The sequence below is a fragment of the Falco peregrinus genome, chromosome 9 (assembly GCF_023634155.1).
Source record: "Falco peregrinus isolate bFalPer1 chromosome 9, bFalPer1.pri, whole genome shotgun sequence".
NCBI classification, from domain to species: Eukaryota; Metazoa; Chordata; class Aves; order Falconiformes; family Falconidae; genus Falco; species Falco peregrinus.
In genome coordinates this window covers 34,002,262-34,011,664 of record NC_073729.1, presented here as the reverse complement: position 1 = coordinate 34,011,664, position 9,403 = coordinate 34,002,262, and the positions used below count along the sequence as shown (strand labels likewise).

Genomic DNA, 9,403 nt, shown 5'->3' with positions numbered 1-9,403 from the left:
ACAAAGACCTTACACTCCGTTTTGCGTGTGAAAACATGGAGCTTTTCCATGAGCAGTTCCTGGCCCCTCATGGCATCGTGGTGCAGTCTGTGCTTTTACAGTTCACTGAGAGCTGCCTCAGCAGATCCACCATAAATGCCTGTTTTCTAGGATTTAAAATTGGGCTGGGAAAAAAAATAAAATTCAATGGGCTGAAACTTGGCATTTCAAGGCTCATCTGCAGAATCAGTTTCTCCTATTGCGCCAGATTTTGGCATCTTCAAAGGGTTGATTTCTATTTCCTTGTAATTGAAACTGGTAAGACTCACCAAAACAATGAGTGAAAAAACCCTGAGTATTAACTTCATATCAAGCATGGTTTAAATTGTGCAATGAGCACCTTGTCTATACATATGGGAAATACATACTTCCCCAAGCGGGAATTAGTTACTGATAACTCCACAGCGTGATGTAGCGACAACTTCCAGTGTTCTCTAAGATAAAAGTTAGTATTTCGTCAACCAAGAGAATTAGATGAAAAGGATACCACATAATAAGAGTTATTATTGTGGAGGTGCCAGCTCCAGCCCAACAATTTTAAATTGAAGCTTGCTGGTGATTTCCACCCCTCTAACCTGGTCTGAGCTCTGCACTCTGGACCACCACTGCCTGTTACCTGTGAAATCATGGGGTTTCTGCTCTCAGGAGTGGCAAAGGGGGGGTTTCAATCACACCGTGCAGAATCCTGTTATCTCCCTCCCTGCGGTGTGTCCCTGTGTGGTCGGATCCTGCTCCTCCAGCCTCTGTTTCCACCAGTGCTACCTCTCATCCTCCCAACCATTCTGGGAGAGACACTACAGAGTGCTTCAAGTGAATGTATATCATTGACAGGCAAATGGAAAATTTTATAGCATCATTTGAACTTTTGGTTCGAGCCTCTTGAAGAAATGATCCACCAAGACAAGAACTGCCTGTTTTGTAAAGAATTTACTTCTCTCCTGTGACAAGAAATGTCTTAAAGGTCTGCTTGCCTGTCCAAGTTTTGCTCTCTGCAATTACATTAATGCATATGTTTCACTGAAGCTCTGAAAGTGCTGGTGCTGGCAAGCTATGAGATACTTAGGCTCAGACCAACACAAAGTACATGGAAAACTGAATATTTTGTTGCACAAATGCGGAGCATCTAGACTCAGGGTTTGCACCTGTGCAATTACTTTGATGTAGTCATACTGGAGCAAGGAGAGAAAAAAAAGCAATGTAGACTCAGCTTTCAGCTGACAGAAAAATAAAAACACAGCTTGTGGTTGTGTGAACTGATCTGTGATAAAAATGTTTGCATAAAATTACATGCAAATGACTGTGAAGTACAAACATACCCACAAGAAAGTCTGTTCCACTCAGGACCAGAAGCAGAAGTACTGGAAATATAGGAAGCAAACTTGACCTCAAGGAAGTTACAGGGTGAGGGTGTGAGCCTCTTTCAGCCAAAATCAGTGATAAAACACCCAGTTATCTCACTAGGCACAGGGTCACCCCCTGGTTTTGGAAACAAAGGGATTCTCTCTAGCTCAGAAAAGATTTTGGTGAGCACCCAAATTTTTGTTGCTTTTACAGACCTTGCAGATATATGAAAACCCTAGAAGTGCACCTTGTGGCGGGTATTTCTTTGAGACCCTGTGTGGAGATGGAGGTTGGGATGGGCAGTCAAGGTGCAGCAGAGGAGACATTTCCAGTCATCTGTCCCATTCATTTTGCCAAGTCATGATTATTCTGCCTCTTAGAAATCGTAACTCCTTTGGGGAATGGGGACAGCTCCAGCCAGTGTGACTCTAAGCTCCAGATAAGTGCTCACCTACTGAAGACAGTTGCTCATGTTGGTGTCTCTTGGCTGCCTCTTGAAGGACACTTTACCTTTCTAAAAGCTTCTCTTCATCATCTTTCATCTGCAGGTGGCTTTGTACAGAAGACTGCAGGTTGCCTGCTTGTGTGCTAAGCCATCTGAGTGAGCCACAGCAATTTAACCAGGCTCTTCCTGAGATAGTGTAGTATATAGACATACATATTTTTAGGGGTCTGAGAGGTCAAAGATATACATACACACACACATATACTTGTAAGTATGTGTAAATAAAAAATTAGTTTTCACCTTTATTTTAACCAAAGACAGAAAAAGTAATAATTATAACTTAAATAGCGTTGATGCAAAATCACAACAGTATTTTGATTATCTGATCTTATCTTTCCTTTGATGATCTGGGTTGCACAACAATTACAGCTAACTCTGCAAAGGCTGAGAGATAGCATAATATTGCTCATAAAGGTTATCATCTCGCTGCTTCTCATCATGGCCACATTGTTGTTAATAACCCAAGCTTGAGTTAAACCAGGAATACTTATCTTTAATATATATTTCCTGCTCCCATATATTTCAGGGAAAAGCATTGAATTTATTGGCAAGTAGGACAAACAAAAACAGACCCTCCCGAGATGCTAAGCACATATAAAAATCCAGATGTTTCCAGCATCAGGACATTTATTTTTTTTCTTTCTTTTGGTCTCTGTTTTCCTGCCAGGCCTACAGGAAAGCACACACAGAATGAAACAGTTCTCCAATAGTAGCTTTGAGGAGCAAACTCTATAAACAAGAAAAACAAACATGGTCAAAATCAAACCTTTTCCTCCTTTGTCATCTGTTTGGCTGCTGCTGCCGAGACCCAGGCTCATACCTGGGGTAAGAGTTTTTCCTGTTTCTTCCGAGGCCCCGCTTATGTGACCTGGAGACTTCTAAGGCTGGGAAAAGGAGGAGGCGAGGGGGTGTCTCATGCTGCAGATCCTTCCTGCAAGATGTCTAAGTGGTGACTGCTTATTGATCCTGAGCCTGCGTTTGGCGGTGGAGATAAAGTTGTGTTTGTTGTACATCTCGCTGTGGCCAGGGCATCCTTATCTCTGCTGCAAATCAGGGGCAATGAGGCTTCTGCAGGTTCTGGGGGAGGCTGGGGAGGGAAAAGACCTTGTGCTCAGGACTAAGGAATTTCCCTTATTATCTGATTAATCTTTAGGACTTCCCTGCCTTCCTTCCCCTCGTCTTACAATCACACTGTGTATAGGCCTGGAGGACTCCTGGGAGTTGAAAGGACACGCTGATTTATTCATTGTTGCATTACTGCATTAATGAAGGGCAGTAGTCTTTCCAACTCGGTGGGTTCTCTAGACTTGATAAAACTTGCACAAAAACACTGGGAGGATTCCTCTGCTGCATTGCTACTACTCCTCTGCTTTATTAAATAAGTGCTGCATTAGGTAGTCTGCAAAATATTAGTGCAATTAGTGATTTACATTGATATAAATTTGATAGTGACCTGTGATAAGAGAATGATACTACAGCATCTTGCTGATGCTACTTTTCTTCTCCGAGTGTTATTTCCCAATATCTTTCTTCATCCTGACCTAGCAGTAATGAAGTCAATGAAAACTTTCCTTTTGATGTGAGAGGGAGCAGGAAAAAACTCACCCTGAGATTACTTACACAAGCCTGGCTCTCATTAAAGTTACTGGAAAAAATATATGTGTGTCCAGTTTGTATACGGAAATTATGTTGATTGTCCCTTCTGGCTGTAACAAAAAAAAAACAAAAAAAAAAACCCCCAAAAAAAAAACCCCAAAAAAAAAACCCAAGCAAAATAATTTAGGAAAGAGAGCATAAATCCAACAAAGAATATTTTTCCAGTGTATTAAGTACCATGTATTCCATGGTTGTGCTCACTGCTCAGTAGGGGAACTCATTTTCAAAGGAGGATAGCAAAGTTAATCCAGTTCTGTTTTCTTTTGCTTACTAAAAGAGCTGAAAGACAAGCATTTGTTAATTGCACGTACAGAAAATGCACATCCAGAGCTCAGTTTAATCCCCAAAGTTACAAAGATTCCAAGAAAACCAGTTAAAATTAGGAGGAAAGAGGGGAAAGAGGAAATTCCCTCTTTCTTTTTTCCTTTTCTTATAAAAAATTTTTCAGATTGTGGTGGAAAAACCAAATGTTGAAAACTGTCCTTCAGTTACACTCTGTAAATCCTGGACTTTCTGTCAATTCAATGTATCTTGTTTCATCGAGCTCTAGCAAGAAGTTTACTGACAGAGGGAAAATGTCTTTATTGCCGAGAGAATGGTTTGCTGTGCCACTATCAGCTGTGTTAACAGCAACTCCCAAAACACTGTTAAGGATATAACTTTGCAGCCAGGTTTCTCCTGGAAGAGCTGACAGGTTCTCTTTAGACATATGGCTGCTGCCTGACCATGAGGCTTACCAGGAACAGTGGTCACGTTGCATGACAAAATGTACATTTTCTGCCACACAGATTTGCCCACTAGAAAAGGCATCTTCATGGCAAAGACCATGGTTTGCTCTCTGAGCCATCGCTAGATGTCGGACAGCCTGCTCTGCATTTCTGTTGCCTCTCTGTCCAAGGACAGCAAGTCACACTTAATCAGCAAAACTGACATCTGCAAAACTGGGAGTTTCACATAAGGCTCCAAAGCCAGCAACTGAAGAAAGTAATTTTCCAAATATCTGATTCACCCTCTGCTCACCAGCTACCAGCGGGTGCTGCTGCGTGCCCTGCCCCTCAGAGAACCAGAACGCCTCTTGAGCTGTTGCAAGCATGACCGTAGCTGATGATCTTAGTCACCTCGCTGTTAAAGTCTTGCCCTCGCGTCATTGCTGAAAGACTTGATCTTTTTCTGTTTTTACAACAGGAACCCTTCTCTCATCACTTCCCAACATGCCACAGCAGAACAGAGCTATCGCCCATCCTCTCGTATTTGCCCTTCTGAGGACAGAATGCTCTTTGAAAGGCACTGTCCCATTTGGGGATTATTTCCTAAGACTCAATCCAACAGCCATCTGCTGTGCTTGCTATGTTGACCCATAACAGGGCACAGGAAATCTCACTTCTCCCAGCCATGGGTACGCAGTGACCAGTATCTACCTCTTCCCTATATTTTTTTTTTCCGATTGGCTCTGTGGTTACAGTAACTAAGCCCCCCTTGGGTCCTTGGGAAGTCCCATTGCCTCCTCAACACAAAATTGCCTCACGTAGTTGTCTGCAAGAAATCTCAACGAACTGCGTGACTTTTCCCTTTGGTTTTTAAGAGGAACTGGTTTGTTTATATGCCCAGAGACACTGACATGCATTGATCCATCTCAAGAGTCAATCTATATCCTCCAAGGATGGTTAGTTGTGGTTATTAAGGCTCAGGCTGTCAAAAGGTCGGTGTCTGTATCTGAGATAAAATCATTGGGGATTATACTGAAAAGACCCAATGTTTTGGTCAACTGCAAGATTCCTGGAGAACAGGGCACTGCTGGTATCTTGCTGAAGATTTTCCTTTAGGACATGGGATTTCCTCTGTGTTCTCTCAAATTTTAGCCCTCAGAATGGGTCTGTTCCCATAGTAGAAGAGTTAAAGCAATGGGGAGCCCAAGACTGATCCTGCATCCTGCAGGAATGAGGATCTAGGTCTTGCAGAGGCTGAGAGTCAGGACAATATTTCTTGCAAGGGTTATGGTGCTGCTTCTCAGCACACCCACACTATTGTCAGTAAGCCAACAGGAGGAAAAAGGTCCCAATGTTGCCTGTGTTGCTTCCTCCAAATCAATTTTGGTTTGTTTTTCAAGCGTGTAACTAAATTATGTCCTTAAAGTTGTGTAATTTCTATGTGATCCACCCTAAACGTACATAAGAAACAGCATCCACAGAAAAAGGCTGGAACTCAATCTCTTTAAGCATTTATTGCGACAGTCAAGCCAAAGAGAATAGTCCAGGAGACTGGTCTCCAGCGATGCTGCTGCGTAGATTTTTTTTCATGAAGCAGTTCATGCCTTCATAGATGTACAGATCCCTTTACTCTTTTCCTTGACTTTGATATTTTTTGTCCAACTCATCTAAGCTTTTCACTCAGTCCAAAGATATGGGAGTGGAGCAGGGAAGCCCAGACCCGCTGTGATTCTGCAGGTCCTGCTGGGGTTCCCTCAGGGACCAGCTCATAAGTTCTTTTCATCAAGAAGTTTTGAAGGGAATAAGTATTTGCCCACCCCTTTGGCTGACCAAGGCTTGGCTTGTCCATGGAGGCAGCAGCCACGGTCAGCTGGATATGAGAAAGGGAATCATTCCCCCCACGCACGCAAAGACCACACTCTGACCTGGTGAGCGAAAGGCAAATAGGGGCACTGGGGAGAACTGCATGGAGACCACCGTATCCAGAGGCAGACTCAGAGCCACGCTGTGGGTGGGAGCTGGAAGACAAATCGGAGGGGAGAGGGAGAAGAACACAACAGGAAGAATAAGAGAAGGTGAAAGGTTCATAAAATCATTTAAAAAGGAGCTTTTTTTATTCCCTCCTTGTGGACTATTGGCACTGCAGACTGGACACAGGCATTTGGCTAGGCTCTGCCTCTGGGGTGCACACAACAGGGATCTACCCTATGCCTTGCACACACTGCAGCCCTCCCACCCACAAAACCTCTCCAGGGCCCTCCCTGGGTTTATTTCAGCTTGGAAACCCACCACGCCTCTGATGTCATCCCCCACTGGGGCTTATATTCATTTCAAGTTGACTGGTCCAGACCAAAAAACTTTTTTTTTTGTATATACGAGGTGTATCCACGGTTCATAAAACAACACACAGGACTGAAGTGGCTAGAGACTAAGTGATAAACCAATGCCAACTATTTATACAATTGGTTCAGAAAAGGAATTTTTATTGATTGAATGCATCATTTTTTCCCATTACACTTTTGGGGCTACTTAAATCAACTCTGCTCCCTAGACTGAGGCTCCACATATTGCACAGAACTCAAGCATGGAGACTGGGTGGAAAATTAAGAGCCAAAACAATTAATACATACAGTCCTATGTTTATGAGATGCCTTTTGAAACTACTGCATGTTGCTTTTAAAAAAAGACTCAAGGCTCAGTCATACAAACACTCTGTCTGTGAAACCACTCACAGTCTAGGAGTAAATCATTAGTTTTGCTTGCATGAAAACTCTGTAGAAGCATTTGTTTCATGCCAATTGATGAAGCATTTCAGCATGTCTATTTTATCATCAAATAGAAAGAATTCAAGAACATTTTAATGCCCACAAGGGCCTTTGTCAGTAAGAAGTGAATGTTTTGTCCCAGCAATGATAAAGACCTCCTGTACAGCTCTTGTCTAGGACTGGGTTTTGAACTTAAAAGCAACCGGTGCCGATAAAACAGGAAACAATAGATTACAGTTTGTAGTTCACATTAAATTGTTCTCTTGGGTTTTTTTCGTTTGTTTTGGTTTTATGTTTTAGGCAGGGACAAATATAATGTTTCATTAATGTTGGTCACAATTTGTTTATTTATTGGGGTGTTCTGCACTTTGCATTGCAAGCTGCTGCAACTAAAAAGAAACATGGGTTGGCACAAAAAGGGGAGGAGGAGTGAGTGCTATAATGGAAGAAATGTTACCCAATAATTAAAATTCGTGGTACTGTAAATCCTAATGGAAACAACAATGTGTCTTTGTGTACAATTAACTCTGGGCTCCAGTTCATGATAAAAATTCTAGCTTGTAAAAAGCCTTGACCTCAATACCGACAGCTCAACAGCGGTTCACAGATCTGGCTTAAAAAAAAAAAAAAAAAAAAAAAAAAAACTTTCACAGAGGGGGAATAAATAATAGCTGGACTTGGTCCCCTAAATATGCTCCAATATGCTCCAATTATTCAGGATGGTTGAAGATAAGAAAATACAGAAGTAGCAAGGGGAAAATAGTCCCATAGCTCAAAGAAAAGTACAAAATGTTGTTTGATGTCTTAGAGAGAAAATTCACCCTCCCCCTCTTGTTATCCCAATCATGCATTCTATGGGGCACCCTGCATGTTAACAGTGAAGTCCTGGAAAATCTTTATTATTATTAGTTTAATACTTTTTTTTATTGTTAACAAGGCAGACAAAACGAGTTGTTCATTACAGTGAGTGACTGACAGGGAAACATGGAGGACTATTCATTAAGTAATTACTACTTTTAGGCAGAAAAAGTTGCTGTGCTTAAAAGAGGGGAAAAACAGTACAAAATCAAATTGTCTATTCTTTTTTTGGTGGGTGTGTGTGGAGGGAGCAACGTCTCATAGAAAAGACAGTTCTACAAATGTCAATCAGTTTGACAAGCAATTATCAACTTTAAGATAAGGATGTAGACTGTGGGTAGAGTACCTCAGAGCAGACTCCCTCAGCATGCAGTGTGAAGCTGGATAGAGTGAGATTTGTCCAGAAGGGTGTATCTATGTCTTACCTGCAAACCTATAGCAATAGGATCAAAACTCATAATATTTAACCAACTATAGTTCAATTTGTGGAGGACTTTTTTTTTTTTTTTTTTTTTTTTTTTTTTATTGTTTCCCGCCACCTCTAAAGAAGGAAGGACAAGCCAGTGCCTGTTGGAAGGACAATGAATTCAAAGAGGTATTTTGGAAATATTTTTTGCCAGAGCTCAGACAGGCTGGGTTCATACTTGGGTTTGGGGTATTTCTCTGCAGCAGTGAATTCAGCAGCTGTAGCAAATGCTTCCTCCAAAGAAAGTGAGAAACAAGAGTGGCAAAAACATTTAAGTGCCTGAAGCCCTCAAATCCCAGCTGTAGTGTTTGCTCCTGAATCCACTTTGTTGTCCACACACACACATCTACATTTTTTGCTATTATTAAAATGACCCAAGAATCCATGTTTAACCACCTGAGGGCTAAAATATCAGAAATGCCTGCTTCACATCCTTACACTGGAAAATAGGAGAAAGGCCCTCTGCTTACCTGGCACCATGCATCGGTTACAAAGCGCTCAAAAAAGAGAGCTGTGACTTCATTCTGAGAGTAACTTACAACCCCTTGGTTTCAATAAGAGCTGTGGGTGCTCAGATGCTTTGATTGCAAGGCTATTTATTAGGTGCTTAAAATACAAATTAAACAGAGAGAGATGTGATCTCTGTGCTTGTGGAAAGCTATAAAAAGAAACAATTCTGCCTTTCAACCACTATCTTTTGATCCTTAACCATAGGTAGGTTTAGGAAGGAACTTGCTTGCATACACTGTAGCGTGTTACCTCCTGGCTTCTGGATGCCTTACCGAGGGAACAGAGCAGCCTCCACCAGAAGAAGCTGTTCATGGTAAAAAAGAAAGCAAGCTTAAAATGAGTGGAAGTGTGGAAAAATAGCAGTCTCATGCAAATAATCTTTACGGTGAAGAACTCCACCTGCTCTGGCCCTGTGCATGTGAACTTGTTTTATGCTGCATTGGGGCATACATCCATGCAAATTCCCTGGGAAATTCCTTTAAAAAGTAAGTCCCAGGCTTTTGTGTGTCTACATGTATCCTCAGAGTGTCCTTTAACTCCATTCCCACCTCAGCCA

The 9,403-nt window shown here is 41.9% G+C and overlaps 1 long non-coding RNA gene across 7 annotated transcripts; it reads right to left on the bottom strand.

Moving 5' to 3' along the window:
* Positions 1-2,101: 2,101 nt before the first annotated feature.
* LOC129785144 (uncharacterized) lies at positions 2,102-4,891 on the bottom strand. Of its 7 annotated transcripts, none has more exons than XR_008748776.1 (3): positions 3,719-4,891; positions 2,706-3,591; positions 2,102-2,614 (listed from the first exon to the last, which is right to left on the bottom strand). It is a non-coding gene; the product is annotated as an uncharacterized LOC129785144 (long non-coding RNA). The 7 variants fall into 7 exon arrangements; XR_008748777.1 differs by having other exon boundaries at positions 2,102-2,989; positions 3,070-3,591; XR_008748772.1 differs by having other exon boundaries at positions 2,102-2,972; positions 3,070-3,591.
* Between the last annotated feature and the right edge of the window lie 4,512 nt (positions 4,892-9,403).